This window comes from Liolophura sinensis, chromosome 1, assembly GCF_032854445.1.
Source record: "Liolophura sinensis isolate JHLJ2023 chromosome 1, CUHK_Ljap_v2, whole genome shotgun sequence".
NCBI classification, from domain to species: Eukaryota; Metazoa; Mollusca; class Polyplacophora; order Chitonida; family Chitonidae; genus Liolophura; species Liolophura sinensis.
The window spans coordinates 49,062,892-49,079,025 of NC_088295.1; the positions used below are offsets into that span (position 1 = coordinate 49,062,892).

Here is a 16,134-nt window from a genome sequence, read left to right on the forward strand (position 1 = left end):
CGTTTCAAATAGAACAAAGTTGCTTTATCACTTCATTTTCTAAGTTCCTGCCCCAATCGATGTGAATTCGGCCAAACCGGAGAAACCATTCCCTTACTAGAATTCTTGCAACTGTCGGATCCGGAGTGGCCACAGCTTGGGTGTATTTGGTAAACACGTCCGTGTGAATCAACACGTTCTCCATTCCACAGGACTTCTCCAATACTGTAAAATCGATAGCCAATATCTCTAAAGGTCTCTGGGCAGTAAGAAAACCCAGCGTTGGTCTCACCTTGGTCCCTGCCTTGGACAGAGCACATCTGCGACAGGTTCTGCAGTATTCCAGAACATCAGCCGTCATTCCAGGCAAATAACACCTCGAATGCAACAACTCTAAAGTGCGTTCAGTTCCCTGATGTCCGGACTTGTCGGGAATTTCCGTTAAAACTTGTTCTCGCAAACAGAGAGAGAGGAATAGCTGTCTGGTTTTAAGTCCATCTTTCCGCATCTTCCGGAACAGAACTCCATCAACTTCCTGAATCCTGTCCCATGACTGCACCAACTTACGAACCAACTTAGGTTCCACCTTTAGTTCACCCTTGGTTGGCCTGCGTTTCAGTGCCCAATAGTGATGCCTCCTACAAAGAAGGGGATCATCCAGTTGAAGCCTCTTCATGGCCTGAGGCTATATAGTAGGTAGTGTTGACACAGGTAGAGGGTCGGTCTTGCAGGAGAGAGCCTAAACCTCCTAGATCCAGTTATCTGATATAGTTTCCTGTAAACTGTTATAAATCTCCATTGGCATTGATGTCCTAATGTTGACAGGTAAGCTATCCAACATGGTTTCCTCCAGTCGAAAGGATTCCTTTCCATGGTCTAGCTTCCTGCTTAGGGCATCGGTGTTCTTGTTGCTCCTGTCAGACCTGTACTTAATGGTAAAGTCGAATTGTGCAAGAGCAGCTGCCCAACGTGATTCAGTGGCTCCAGTTTTGCAGTAGTCCTTAAATAACTCAGAGGATTACTGTCAGTATACTTGAGGCCAAGTAACTCCAGTTTCATGCTGCTATAGCCTTCCATGGACTTTTCACTTCCACGGAGTCCTCTGCTAGTATATGCAATGACAACGTTCCTGTCTCTCTTTTGCTGGGAGAACACTGCTCCAAGTCCATAAAAGCCAGCATCAATATCTAGTACATCTGATGAAAGTTGCCGGCGCGTTACATAGACCGAACGGCATGCGCTCATATTCATAAAGACCACCTTCCCCAACCGTAAAGGCGGTCTTTTCAACATCAGCAGGATCAACGGGTACTTCATGGAAGCAACGTGCAAGGTCCAGACGACAGAAGTATTTTGCTCCACTGAGGACTTGCAGTGCCTCCTGAATCCTGGGTAGTGGGTAGGCATCTTTCTGTGTCTTGGCATTCAGTGCACGGTAGTCCACACAAAGTCATCGACTGTTGTCCTTTTCCTCACAAGCACAACTGGTTACCCAAACGGGATGGTGGACTTTCTGATGATCCCTTTGCTTGAGCGCTGTCTTCAGATAGTTACGCACCTATGTGGTACTCGGACGGGTGCATTGTCACTTAATACGATGCGGTGGGATACTTCGTCACAGCAGCCAATGTCATCATCTGAAACGCTAAACGCTTCCACATGCCTGGACAGCAGACCCTCCACAACCTCTTGCTGGATCGAAATCAATCCATTGCCAAAACTGATCTTCGGTACAATGTTCCGCAATAAAGATGCATTGGCAGATATTTCATTCACATATACTTCACAGTTACACACATGGCTAATTTCAACATCAGGGTGAGGAACACAATCTCTTAACAAACAAATGACAGTCCGGGCTGCAAATAGACATCAGAGTCAATAAAATTTGCTATCTGAACCGGTACATAACCATTACTACCTACGGTTACCTACGATGGGCCCAGGGCTAACCCATTAGGCAATGGCCCTACGTGACAATCTGAATGTTCTATCAGCCCATTACACCGGAATCCTGCCTTGGCAGCTCTAGTCGAACCATCAATCACAACAACAGATCTAAGTGGGATTCTCACAGGTTTTCTGCCTCCAACTCTGTAGACCTTTCCAGTACAGTTATCCTCAGTCAGCATTATTTCACTCTGTAAAGCAAGAACATTGGCCAATATAATCTGAGAATTATTAACAAGTCTCTGAAGGAAACTAGGACCATCTGTTTCTCTGAAACACTCTAACATGCATTTAAAAATGTTACAACCTATAACAGCAGGACAGTCTGTTTTACGACTTGCCATAGTCACTAACATGGCATTTGACCACAAGAAATCCCATCTGCGGAAACGTTCTGTCTAGGACAGTCAGGTCAAACTCAATCCAGTCCTTGTGGTACATCGAGGAGTTCCCCTTCGAGGTACTCCCTGAAAAACGATTTAGTTGCAATCGATATCTGTGCCCCTGTGTCTAGAAGACACTTTACCTTACATCGACCTAACTCCACAATTGCTTCTGGACACCGTCAACTGCTTTACTCAGTACTGAGCCCTGACGCACCTCACCTGCTGTGTAACTCTGATTTAAACCCTGCGACGAAACCTTCACCTGGGTGTTAGCTGGAGTGTGGGTGGGACAATTCTTACCGACGTGACCTGGTGCCCAGCAGTTCCAACAACGACGTGGTTTCTTACCACGAATAGCATTGGAGATGTTAGCAGCGGAGCGGCTGGCAATTTCCTTCAGCAGCCTCTCTATCTGATTTTGCTGAGCAGCAAGTTGCTGGCCCTGCTGACGGATTTGAGCCAGGGTATCATTTTCGTTTCTCATGGTCTCTTGAAGTGTCAACTCCTTAACCTTGACCGGTTTCAGCTCATCATGGCCAAGCCACTCTTGTGCACGGTCACACATATCAAAGAAGCTGAGTCACTCAGAGTGCATGTTAAGTCGACGAATTTCTCTTCGAAGACCTTCATCACAAACAGCCTCTGCTAACCGCCCTTTCAAGGTTGCCTCGCGACAGTTTATGAATGAGGGCTCTAGCAGAATAATCTTGTCAAACAAGTCAAGAAGGTTCAGGGAGCATGTCACTAGCCTTTATTACGACACACACCCCCTTCACCTAAATCCGCCAAGGAATGATTCAAACTGTCAAGAGGTGATTATATGGACGGATCGTACTTAACATACTGGGCAGTGACAGTTGTTCGGGCGGCAGTAACAACCAGAAAACCCGATGTTTTCGGCTATGTTGCGACAGTGATCACGGACCACATGCTGGTCTTTCACGGACCACATGGTGGTCTTTCCTAATAAAATATTCCTCTTTTCTTTGGGGTTTTCCTCATAAAGGTTACAAAGACACCTCAAACAGACTAAATTCAGCCTTATTTACATTACGCAGGAGTATGTGCATCTGATACAGAACATTTGCAATAATCAAAAATGCACAAATGGTATTAACTTGCCACGAGTTTTGACTACTGCCAATGGACGGGAGATATGATCCACTGTGTATAAAAAGCCGCTGGGGCCAATCCATAGATGTACTTCAAGCTTCTTTCAGCGATTTTCACACAAGAGCTAAAACTAATCATGCATTTTGTTGGATTGTTACGTTGACAAAGTGACTGTTCCACAAACCTCTCCGACTCTGTCAAACAAAGGACCACCTGAACATGTGCAAGGTGTCCTTGCTTCTGGTAGCGGGACTGTTATCAGCGCTGGCGGCTTCTTTACGTAAACAGACAATTAATTCGTGTCACTGAGTACCTAAGTTAAGTGGAAGCTGGATCTATCAAATGCGCCAAGAGTGATGCGTTATATGCTCTAGAGTTAAACAAAGAGCTTACACAACTCGTCTACTGCTTTAATATAAATGCGGCTTTCATTTGGCTGGAGCTTCAAATGCAGATTTATTAAACCCCTGTCTGCTATTTTTAGATTAACAATCTAGATGTAAGCTTTCATCGATATTATAGAATGCTCACTAAGTAATGCCATCACTCTTTGCTAGTTTGCAAATTATATATTTATTTATTTATTTATTTATTTATTTATTTATTTGATTGGTGTTTAACGCCGTACTCAAGAATATTTTACTTATACGACGGCGGCCAGCATTATGGGGGGGGGGTGGAAACCGGGCAGAGACCGGGGGAAACCCACCACCATCCGCAACTTGCTGACAGACCTTCTCACTTACGGCCGGAGAGGAAGCCAGCATGAGCTGGACTTGAACTCACAGCGACCGCATGGGTACATATATGGGAATACACCAATGTAAGGGTAACCTATTATCATGATTTATCTTCCAGATTTGATTCATGGTCCACTGATGTTGCCTTTATTTTCACAGCCGACACAAGATGGACATATATATGCGTAAGCACCACAGTGACGGTGGCCTGTCCGGAGAGACACCTTTTCAACATAACCGATGCATCTCTGGCTTATAAAGCAGAATTCTGTCCCAGTAACCTCACTGATCCGGTGGGTTCTGTTGCTGACTGTTATGAATCTTACTCTGCAAAAGAGAATTTTGTATCTAACACTCGTTTCCGGTGTAACCGTAGTCGTTTTTGTGACCTTCACTTTGACCAAAGTGTTCTCCAAACATGTGCTACTTCCCGTACGGCCAACTTTTTAGCCGTCAGTTACACATGTTACAGGGGTGAGTATATATACAATATACTTTCTGACTTCTACTCTACTCAACCAAATTAATGTCATTGCCTCCAATAATGTGCTGATATTAGCTGATCGTTTTGAATTTTATGCTGGAAAAAGGATTTTATATCTAACACACCCTCCTTGTGTAACGGTAGACGTTCTTGTAATCTTAGCTTTGACGGATCTATCATGCTGATATGTACTATTGTCCCTGTGGACAACTTTTTGGCCGTTCGTTACACGTGTTATAGCGGGGTGAGTTATGTCAACTTGTCTCAGTATCATCGTGTCAAGATTTGGGAATTGTCGTTTTTCGTTGTGAAATGGAAGCCACAGGCCACTTTACTGGATGAATAAATACATTGATAAATGCTAGTATAATACATGTGCATATAGTACTGACTGTTCCAAGTACGGGGTAAAGAAGACATTATAGTGTTTTCGATTTACAAATGAGCATCTGGCCTATCAAGAAATAAGAAGTGCATTATCACATCTGTATTTTGAGCAAAGTTTTTTTTCTGCATTTTCACTCCTTTCTTTGTGCGATTGTACTGTGTTACAACGGTACTAAATATATCTTCCTTTGTTCTCGGGGAATTACAGTATTCTTCCCATAGAGCAGCTCTGAGTTACCTGAATGGCGATGGCTATAATCCCGGATTCATATTTCTTGCTGACTCATTCCTAAAGCGTTCCCCCGGGCTGCTGATAGGTTCAAGTCTATAATTAATCCGTTCATCGAATCTAACTCTCACTTATTCAGCTGTGGTTTAAATTAAATTCGTGGCCAAAATATGCTTCTTTGTTCATTGGCCAACCGAAAAGTTTTTTTAACCCCCCCCCCCCAAAACAATAACAATAGCGCCTGTGTAGGCTAACCGACATATGTCCATGGTATGCTTCTGCTATTTCTAAACATAAAATCGGTTAAATTATGTAAAACACCGCTGTTACAAGTGCCATCGCAGTCTGGTGAATTTCCGGAAAATATTGTTTGTGGCCTTTTCAGTACATCTTTTCAATCTTTTGCCTATTGTTAGGTATTATCCTTTGTGTTTTCAGTATATTTTCCCTGCTTACCCTCCAATGCATTTTGACTAGTACATTTTCACTACCGGTACGTAATATCTGATGCCTTTTCAGTATATGGTGTTTGGTGGCTTTCTGAATATTAGAAAGGCAGCAACGTTTCCTACTAGATGACAACACAATATTCTTTTGGTCGTCAATTTTCCCTCAGATCCGAATGCTCCTACAACTACCCAGTCAACAACGACTCCAAACAGTACAGTCCCGGCATTCTCAGAGACTACAAGAGCCGCTTCTGCTACAGAGCCTTTACCATCCACAAGTTAGTGTCTTCATTCTTTTCGTTACCGAATTTTCTATGATTCGTGCAGGACTACGCTGGTATTAAAGGGACATTCGGCTGACGTCGAAAATATGTGCTGTTATTTTAGACGTAATCTATATAAAGCTCAGGCTTCCAGGTTGTTTCGAGGTTTCCCATCGACCACCAATTCATTCAAGTCGCTGTATTTGGAACACCTGATGTTACCCCCATTTGTTGTCTAGACGACGGGAGATGTTCAGCAAACTTGAAATGTCAGACACATTATTGTGTTGTAATTATGCGGTCTACCAAGCATCTTCTGTTCTACCGTGCAGATCATTACGAATTAGAAATACTTTCAGTCTTTGGCACTGTTTACTTGTTCGATCCACGGGCGAACGTTGCATCTGGTTGGGTGGACAGTTTAATCCAGTGACGGATTTCCCATTGTAATTCTTTCAACAGATTTTTCGGAAAATATAGGCCTAGGAGGTTTAGTTAGGATTCAAATGCAACTCATTTTTGCACATAGCTAAACCAAATTCTGAATTTCTTTCAGTCGTAGGTCGGAAATGTGTCTGTTTTGACCCTCGATGGCGCTCAGGTGTTTAATGCTACAAAGTTCATAACTCCCTTCCCTTCCTGTTTCAGTTCCGATCGCTGTTGTAGCTGTAGCAGTACTGATGGGACTCATCCTCCTCGTATCTATCATTATCTACCGAAAACGGTAAGTCTTGCTCTACCATCTGTATCCGATGAAATAGTTTTCGACAGGTTTTGCTGCTTACATGGTTACTAAGTAACATGATACAAAAATACATGGTGTCAGTAACCCTCACATTGGTCGACGCATCAGCCGATAAATAATTTCCATATCCTATCACCAAGTAACCATGTAACGTTTTTATACCCGAACAAAGGGAGATAACCTAGTCAGTAGGCAGATATAACGTCGTCTACAATGTATTATTAATGTCTCCCACGTGACCGATGCTGTCCAATGGAAAGTGGAGTATCTTGTCTCAAGCGGATAATCTCCTATATTTGTGCTGAGTTAACCTGAAAGATTGTGCAGTACAACTGAAGTTATCATTTATACATTAGAAATTTAAATCGTGTTGTTCACCCTTGTTACCTGTAGAGCTTGTTATATTTATTTATTCATTTGATTAATGTTTAACACAGTATTCAAGGATATTTCACTTATACGACGGCGGCCAGTATTATGGTGGGAGGAAACCAGGCAGAGATCAGGGGAAACCGACGACCATCCGCAAGTTACTGGCAGACCTTTCCGCGTACGGCTAGAGAGCAAGCTAGCATGAGCTAGCTGACTTGAACTCACAGCGATCGTATCGGCGAGAGGCTCTTGGTCATTGCGCCGCGCTGGCGTAGTAATCGCCTCCGCCACAAAGGCCTCCGAGCTTGTTATAATGTTGTAATGACTTAAGATTCATTATTTATTTGATTGGTGTTTCACGCCATAAAGAATTTTTCACTTATAACATAGCATTATACTTTATTGTAAACCCCAGTGCCCGGTGTAAACGGCCTACCTTTCCCACGAACCGCTCCATACGTCTTAAATGGACGTTGTACTTCGCAAAGGGCCAGGCAAGCGTTATCGATGGCTTATCGCCAAGACAACACAAAAAGTGAGCGGGTTCAAATCATGTCCGTTCCAGGGTTTGCACCCGCACCTCTTGTGTCTTAAACTTTCAGGCAAGCTTAATTTATTTAAGGTCATACAGCTTAATATCTTGGAAATATTACTGTTTGAATTATAAGTGTATGCAATATCGTGTATAAAGATGACAGAGTTCTTACATTTGCAATGCATTCCACTGGCCCTGATGCCTGATGGCAGGTACTGTTTGGTGTTTTACAGACGCAACCGACGGGTCAAGAGTGTAGAACGTCTGGGAGCCCAGGAAGAGAGTGTCACGTATTGCAACGTGCAAATAGATAACTCGCCCATCCCCCCAGTTCTAGGTGACTCTGACTTGAGCACTAACATACCAGCCATATCTACAGAAAGTGAGGAGCCCCAACCTACGTCAGATTACGAGGGCATCTCGTCACAGAATGAAATGCCTTTCAGAGAACACAACTATGAGAAGATTAGCGTCAGCAACGAGACGTCGGCATACACCAGTATGGCCTTCACCCCTGATTACGTCAATGCTGAAGGGTATTGACTGGACAAAGTGGACGCAGAGCGGGGACTTGTGGGCATCGCATCCGGTTTGCTTCCTGGAACCAGACAATCCAGACCACTGAACACGTGACGAACTATCAATGAAGGCCTGTCCTTTGATGTGGACATAAATTGACACTGTAAAAATTGTAGGCCTATATGTTTCCAAGCTTTCAAACAGTGTGTTTGCACCTGTGTGTCCGCGTTGTTTTGCGCTTAACCAGTTTATGAGTGAAACGGTATAATAAAACGTTCCGATCAAAGCGTCAACACAGACATCTGTATACCTGTTGTCAAAAACATTGTGGACGTTTCAAATCTTCAATTCAAAGACCAGTTTCCAAATGAACAGTTTTCAATCATGCCGGAATGGCTCACGGATGTTGTAGACACCTAAATTTACGCGTGGCGGAATGCATTTACACTGGTCGTAAATAAAACCTGACCATTCCCAGTCACAGCTGTGTTCGTTCAACCTTAGTGCAAACTTGATCTTGGGCATCTCGCTATACCGTTTGGTTATACCTATTTAACAACTGTGGAAAAAGAGCTAACCGTGTTTATACAATAAAATGCGCAAGCTAACATTATTTCAAAGTTAGATTTCAATGGAATCGACAGAAAGGACAACCTGTTTTTGACAGCTCCAATCTGCTATTTTTTCTTTAGCGTATTTTGGTGGTGACACACAGCGCATATATGTGCATTACGATTAAACGTGTACTTTAACACGTATGTTTACATCTTGGATAATGAACACGCTCAGTTACTATACCCCTTTGTATAAATGTATCAACTTTGTAGTTGTATCAAATTCAACTGAAAGGTACAGACATGTACCTCCAAAGTTGCAACTAACGCGCGACTGTGATATCTGCATTGGAATTCGACCTGTACATTATCCACTATGAGTTTAAAATCGACTAGATATAATACCTAGAATATATATTATAATTTTTCCATCATTAAAATCGAAGAATTCTTTTCTCTTACATGTTACCAGCTTTGTTTACTATTTATGTAATAAATTCTTTGATATTTGTTCGGGAATTGGTGTTCTAGGTTGTTTTTAGACATGGATCTTGTGATAATCGTCTGAAACACCTCCTCGTTGCTTGACAGTGTTATACCAATGTCGGACTTTAGATCGTGACAAGTACATTTTACCTAACAATGCTCAATATAACTTTAGGAAGATACAATATGTCACTAGTATGTTGTACATACGTCGCCTTTTGCTCAAATGTTGTTGTTTGCTGTTTAACATTATATCAAAAAACTGTTGTTTGTCTTTTTTATTGGGGGAGGGGGGAAGGAGGGGATCTTTCCCGGAAACAGCTGCAGTAAGAATGGAAAGCTGATTTTCATTATTCCCCAGAGGTCTGATTTAAAGTGGTAGAGTGCTGATAGTCACTGAAAATCCTCCAATCATGAATGTCTGTCCTAAAAGTTTGACAGAGCTAAATGTCATTTAGTCTAATTTGCACGAAGACATGATTTGGTCTGATTGTTATTTAAAATCGTATTCGATATTCGAAGCAGAGGAATCTCGAAAATCCTCAATGCAAGAATGGGACTGAACGAACATCTGGCGTGACCTATCACCTGGATAGGCAAAGACTTTAAGGGTATCCATATGCTGCATTTGTCTGATAATTTACAGATCTGTACTTGACTATCTTTGTCCCTATTTTACACACGACCAGAACCAACCCATCAAAACAATCATCTGAACACATGCATTAGTTTATAGATTAAACACTAATTAAATCATTGCTAAGGCTGTCTTATTTTGGAACATAATGCTATTGATTACAGCATGCAGAAATTATCCTCTTAATTTTTTTAATGAGAGATGAAACTTTTGGCTTTTATTTGTTAATAAGCAGGCTCGCTTTGACAAGAACAACACGTTAACAGAGTCACCATGCAAGGCCTACGTACACTTTTGCAAGTATAATATTTCCACATGTTGCCGGCTGACACTTATCCCGAAAACTGATTAATTTGCTACCTAGATGTTTTAACAGCGACACTTTGCGCTCAAAAGCCAATAGACGTTGATACAGACGCCGCATCTTTTAGACATCTGTGATTAATTTGGCATGCTAGTGTTTCAACACTGACTCCACTAGAGTATAATAGCCTTTGGTATAAGGTTTTTGGGGAATGTGTTTTATGGTCAGCAATAATCACACTGTTTAATTCACAAGCCATTCACTGGTTGATTGCTTGTGTTATCGATCGTTTCACCGGGAGTTAATTGCCATAATGTTAATTGTTGTGACAATCGTTATACAAACGATATATCATTCTGTGCTCGATTAACACAGCTTTCGGGTTCACAGAAAGGGCAAAAAGGATGAGCTTAACGGTAAATTTGGGGAGGTTGGAATATTTCGATCGTAAATTTGGCACTGTGTTTGTTGGGTCATCGCAGTAGTGTTTTGACAAACGTGAATTTCTGTTATAAAGAGTTTTGACGATGACGTAAATGTTCATACAGTGTTACATCCGACATAATATGTCATCTCAACTCCTGATTCAACTGACGAATATATTATAAACTTCACCTCAAAGTTCCATATCAAGCGTCAAAATCATTTCTACAGGAACGTTCAAAACACGTTTTCTACAGTTTGTCTCCGATGTTTCTGAAAGACATTCACAATTTTAAACTTCCGCTTTGTCATGCATGGTCGTGCAGGATAAACCAAGGGAGATAATAATGTAAAGTGGCTGTACTTCACTGCATACGTGTCTTGTGCAGATACTGGCCTGTCTTTGGGATTAATGTCAAATTTCTGAGCGTTTTCTTAACGTGGTAATTGCTGCCCCATTTAACAATCTTGACCACATTTTGTACATCCAGACATGCGTGTGTATTAATTAGTATATTAAAGTTAAACAGGCTCGGTACAGTATGCACACAAAATACATACACTTACCCTGGGTTTTTTTTACAGTTTGCTCGGGTAAACCCTTCCATATATAGTATTCATAGCGAACCAGTCACACTGTATTTCCTTCTACTACATCTAGGCCTATACTTACTCTTCACGCCTGCGCTCACACGAACAGAATATGTGTTCCTTACTGGCTGCTCGCATTTGCAACTGGACCGGGCGAAGAATTCTAAAGGCCTTTCAGCTCCTCTTTGATTAATGACTTTATAACTGAAAATACACACAACTGCGTGCCTCAAAAGCGTGTCTACGTTTGGTCAGGTAGGTTGTCGCAAACGTGAATGTGGGTATATGGTATACAAGCCCTGACTTTCTCTCAGCTGTACTGTGACTAAGACGGTCAAGTCTTACGTAGGACGACTGATCCACCCGGTGTCATTTGTACCTAGTCATATTGTGTGTATTACATGTTTTAATCCGTGTTATTACCATTTTAAAGTCACAACTTCTCATGTGAAGGTGGTAAGAATATGTAGAAGAGAGCGGTAGACGACTAGAGTGTTTAAGTTTGGAGCAGATTGAGCTTAAAGTTCCAGGTACCAGATGACGTAAAACCTCGCCCACATGACGTGTTGTAGTCTTTTGTATTCGTACAGGAATTCGGGAGACACGGTTGCTGTTGGCGCCGGTTTAAACGTGGTTAAACCGGCAGTTGACATTTGGCTTAATGTGACAGCAAAGAGGCTGAGAGAAGGACTAATCTTACAACGAAGACCGTTCCAAGGAAGTAAAGACGTTCGGTGTAAAAGCGAAGAAATGTACAGTTGACAGCAGTAAATAACCATCTCACCTGTGAAAGACATCTTGGCACAAGAAAGGTGGCACAAGGAAGGACCAGTGATACAGGATTTTGAACCCTTACACAGAAAAAGGTCGTGTTAATATCTATTCTTCAAGGGATACTAGTCTCGTCTACTTCCTGGGAAAAGGTTTCACTTTTGTGTTTGTGCTACATGTAACGCTCAGCTCTGTTCGTGGATGTTAGCCATAATCATCTGACTGTTGTAGGCACAAACACATACAAACAAACTTCTGTTTTCCCCAAGCAATGGACCACCTGGGTATATACAAGCTGTCGCTGCTGCTGGTAGTGGGACTGTCGACGAAACTGGTAGCTTCTCAGAGTAAGATTTCATCATTTCTTTTTATGCCAAAAACTATCTGACCTTAAAGATGGCGGTCAATATGCTGTCATATTCTTGAAACATAACTGTCCTGATGTAAATTGCCATCTGTCTTACACTGTCTTACAATATTGTATTTCACCTAAATTTTGGTATGTAAAAATGTACTTTCGGTTGCATATAAACACCGTAAACTGATTCCTTTGATGCAAAGCTTAAGTTTTGCCAATAAAAAATTAACAATACGTTGAGTGATCCGATAAGACAGATGACTCAATCAGAATGAAGCAAAAAGTGTCACGTGAGAAAAGCTAAACTTAAGGTGAAATAAAGTATCATTTAGCTTTGAATTGTGACTTCCCAACTGTTTCATACAACAAAGTTCTAACAGGTTTTCCTTTCCGCCATTGCAATAACGAGCGTACAACCGTCGTGTAAATGAAACCTTCTTGAGTAAAGCCCTGTTTCCATGGACATACAATTACTTGGCGCATTCGTCACTGTTCTCTTCAAGGCCCCTGCGTTGACAACTGTATTTCCCTGTATAATCTAATACCTCCATCAAACCACCCCAGCAAATCCTTTCCAATGGTTTAAAATGGGTCATATTTCATTGGCTCTACATTCCAGCTTGTGTTGAAGAAACACCGCAGCGTACCTTATGTTATGAATTATCGTGCGAGTAATCGCAAAGCAATTGCCAATCCGTGGAAACAGCACATTGGGTGTTAACTTTAAATCCAGTACACAAATGTACGTGTTTCACTTCCACAAAATCTGAAGTGCCTTGTATTCTATTTGGTTATAACAAAACTCTATTTATGTTTACAGACGACACAAGATGGACATATATATGCCTAAGCACCAATGTGACAGTGGCCTGTCCGGAGAGACACCTTTTCAACATAACCGATGCATCGGTAGCTTATAAAGCAGAATTCTGTCCCAGTAACCTCACTGATCCGGTGTACTCTGTTGCTGATTGTTATGAATCTTACTCTGCAAAAGAGAATTTTGTATCTAACACACGCTTCCGGTGTAACGGTAGTCGTTTTTGTGACCTTCACTTTGACCAAACTGTTCTCCAAATGTGTGCTACTTCCAGAACGGCCAACTTTTTAGCCGTCAATTACACATGTTACAATGGTGAGTATATATACAAAATACTTTCTGACTTCTACTCTACGCAACAAAATTAATGTCATGATTTCCAATAATGTGCTTTCCAACATCTTACAAAACTGTGCTCATTTATCTGTTATAAATAATAAAATTAGCTAAATTAGATAACACTTCGATATTACAAGTACAGTTTTGTTTGCTGTATTTCCAGAAAATATTGTTTGCCGTCGTTTCAGTATATGTTTTCTCTTTCCTTTTTATTAAGTATTATCTCTTGTCTTTTCAGGACACTTTTACGTGTTGCTCCTCTACTTCATTTTGATTCGAACATTCTTACTATCGTTTATCAATACCTGATGCCTTTTCAACATATGGTGTTTGGTGGCTTTATGAATATTAGGATGACAACAACGCTTGTTAACAGATGATAAAACAATGTTATTTTGATCTTTAATTTTCCGTTAGATCCGAATCCTCCTACAACTACCCAGTTAATAACGACACCAAACAGTACAGTCCCGGCATCTCCACAGCCTACAACAGCCGCTTCGGCTACAGAACCCTTCCCATACATCAGTGAGTTTCTCTCTTTATATGTATAGTTTTGAATGTCTTGCTATACTTCCATATAAATTCGTTAAATAAAGAGAACAAATGATGATTATTGTCTGTCGACTTGTGTGAAAGTGACCGCTTCATTTGATGGATCCTCTGGAAAGGCCACCAATGAGAAGCCCAGTTGATTCGCCTGCAATTTCTTCACAGGTGGTTTTCTCCAGGATTCGCCAATCTTTCTTCATTCAGTAACTTGAAACCCATCATACAAGTGAAATGTTTGTCAGTTCGACGTATAACACCAATCAAATTCTGTAATTCATGTTTCAGTATACCAAATAAGTCAGAGTGGGCTTTGTGCGAGAGTGTTGTCTAAAACTTCGATTTGTCCTTTTCGACAAATTCCAATCTTGATTCCTCCACCCACCAATCTTAACATCGGTTCTATGACGTTAATACCTTCATGTTAATGGCTCCTTTTAGGAAAAAAATCTTGTTTATGGCCTTAAATAACAGTCAGAAAATTTAATAAGTAAATAATGGCTCGTCAACTTGCTGAGTGCAAGATCTTCTTGACACTTTGTCAAGTTTGCACATAATACCTCTGTCACATTTTAAATCACATTTTGGACAATCCCCACATATGTTCGTCCATCCATCAATGTTAGACGGTCAGAGGGGCATTGTTCCTGGGTTATTTATTGCCCAAGTATCATTAAAAGTACAAGTGTACCTAGGCCTTATGACCATAATATGGCTGAAGTATGGCCAATGTGTTGTTCAACTCAAAGGATCCCTTCATTCCTTGCTGTTTCAGTTCCGATCGCTGTGGCGGCTGGAGCTACTCTGGGACTTATTCTAATCATCTGTATTATAATCTGCTGTATATGGTAAGCTGCGCAGTAGAAGTTTTCATGCTAATCTCATTCCAGGGGAACATCAGTTCTGATATCAGTTTTCATTTGCATACATTTCATCCGTGGAAAGAAATTGCGGCATGTTAAACCTTATATTATTACTTTGTTGTGTTTTTTGCAGTATGTTGCTGTTTGTTTTTGTATGTTTGTCTTTTTCTTTTTTTTTTTTTTGAATTTTTCCTGAGCTTATTCTGAGCACAGATATTATCGGCAACAATGAATCAAAAACTGTGCCAATACTGTCAACAGGAAGAGTCCTTTTAGGGGTGAAGTTCAAGTCGTGCTTTAATAGACTTAACATTTAAAATAGTTCAGATTTTACTGTTGAAAACATTAAGTGTGTTTCGATGTTTTGTCAAACCAGGATTGCCACATTCTAAAAACTAATCTCGTAAATTTAAAATCAAGCTTTTTCTGAGTGACCTCACAATAGATTGTTTTTTGAACATAGTATTATGTTACAGACAACGCAGTATCCTTTGCATCGACAAAAGAACAAGACCTGTAAAACATAATAGTTTGTAGCGATATGCCATCTCTCAGAAAACATAGCCTGTCATTTTAGCAGATTATTTTCTAGTGTGCATTCGACTGCTTTGCCGTGTTCTGTTGCTTCAACATACCTATTGTTTCACAGGCGTAACCGAGGCAACACGAGTATAGATCGTCCAGATGTAAGGAAAGAGAGCGTCACAGAAGTGAACATCGTCAAGAGAGGTGACGACAACAGGGTGAAAACAGCGCCCAGATTCAAAGAGGATTCCAACTGGAACCGTCCTGATCTCACCCCCAGCACTTTTGACGACAATGGACAAGTAGAAAATCCACCCTACCCTCAAGGCCTTTACGCGCTTCCTCATAAGAGCGCTAAGGCGGCAGTCGTTACCATAGAGACGGAGGAGCCCCAACCGCCTTCTCATTACGAAACAGTCTCACCCGAGAACGAGACGTCTCCGGGAAAGCCTCTAATCAGACAGAACTATGAAAAAGCTAAGCTGAGCAACGAGGGTTCAACCTACACCAACGTGGCTTTCACCCCCGATGACGTCAGTGATGACGAGGTTTTTCACGATTCCGATAAAAACTCTCCTCCTGGCGGAAATCGCGTCAGATTTGCTCCCGACGACGAATACACCGGCAGAGGGAGTCCGGACGGTAGTCATTCTGAGCAGGTCACACTGCGCGAGGGTCTCTCCGAGGACAGGGACAAGGTGATCAGTGGAATGTACGCTAAGGTTAATAAGCAAGGGGCACAACTAAAAGAGGACCCTATGTA

General features: G+C 41.5%; 1 long non-coding RNA gene across 1 annotated transcript; it reads left to right on the top strand.

Moving 5' to 3' along the window:
• The first annotated feature begins 13,850 nt into the window (after positions 1–13,850).
• LOC135462112 (uncharacterized) lies at positions 13,851–15,650 on the top strand. Its single transcript, XR_010443434.1, has 3 exons — positions 13,851–13,962; positions 14,759–14,831; positions 15,496–15,650. It is a non-coding gene; the product is annotated as an uncharacterized LOC135462112 (long non-coding RNA).
• Positions 15,651–16,134: the final 484 nt, after the last annotated feature.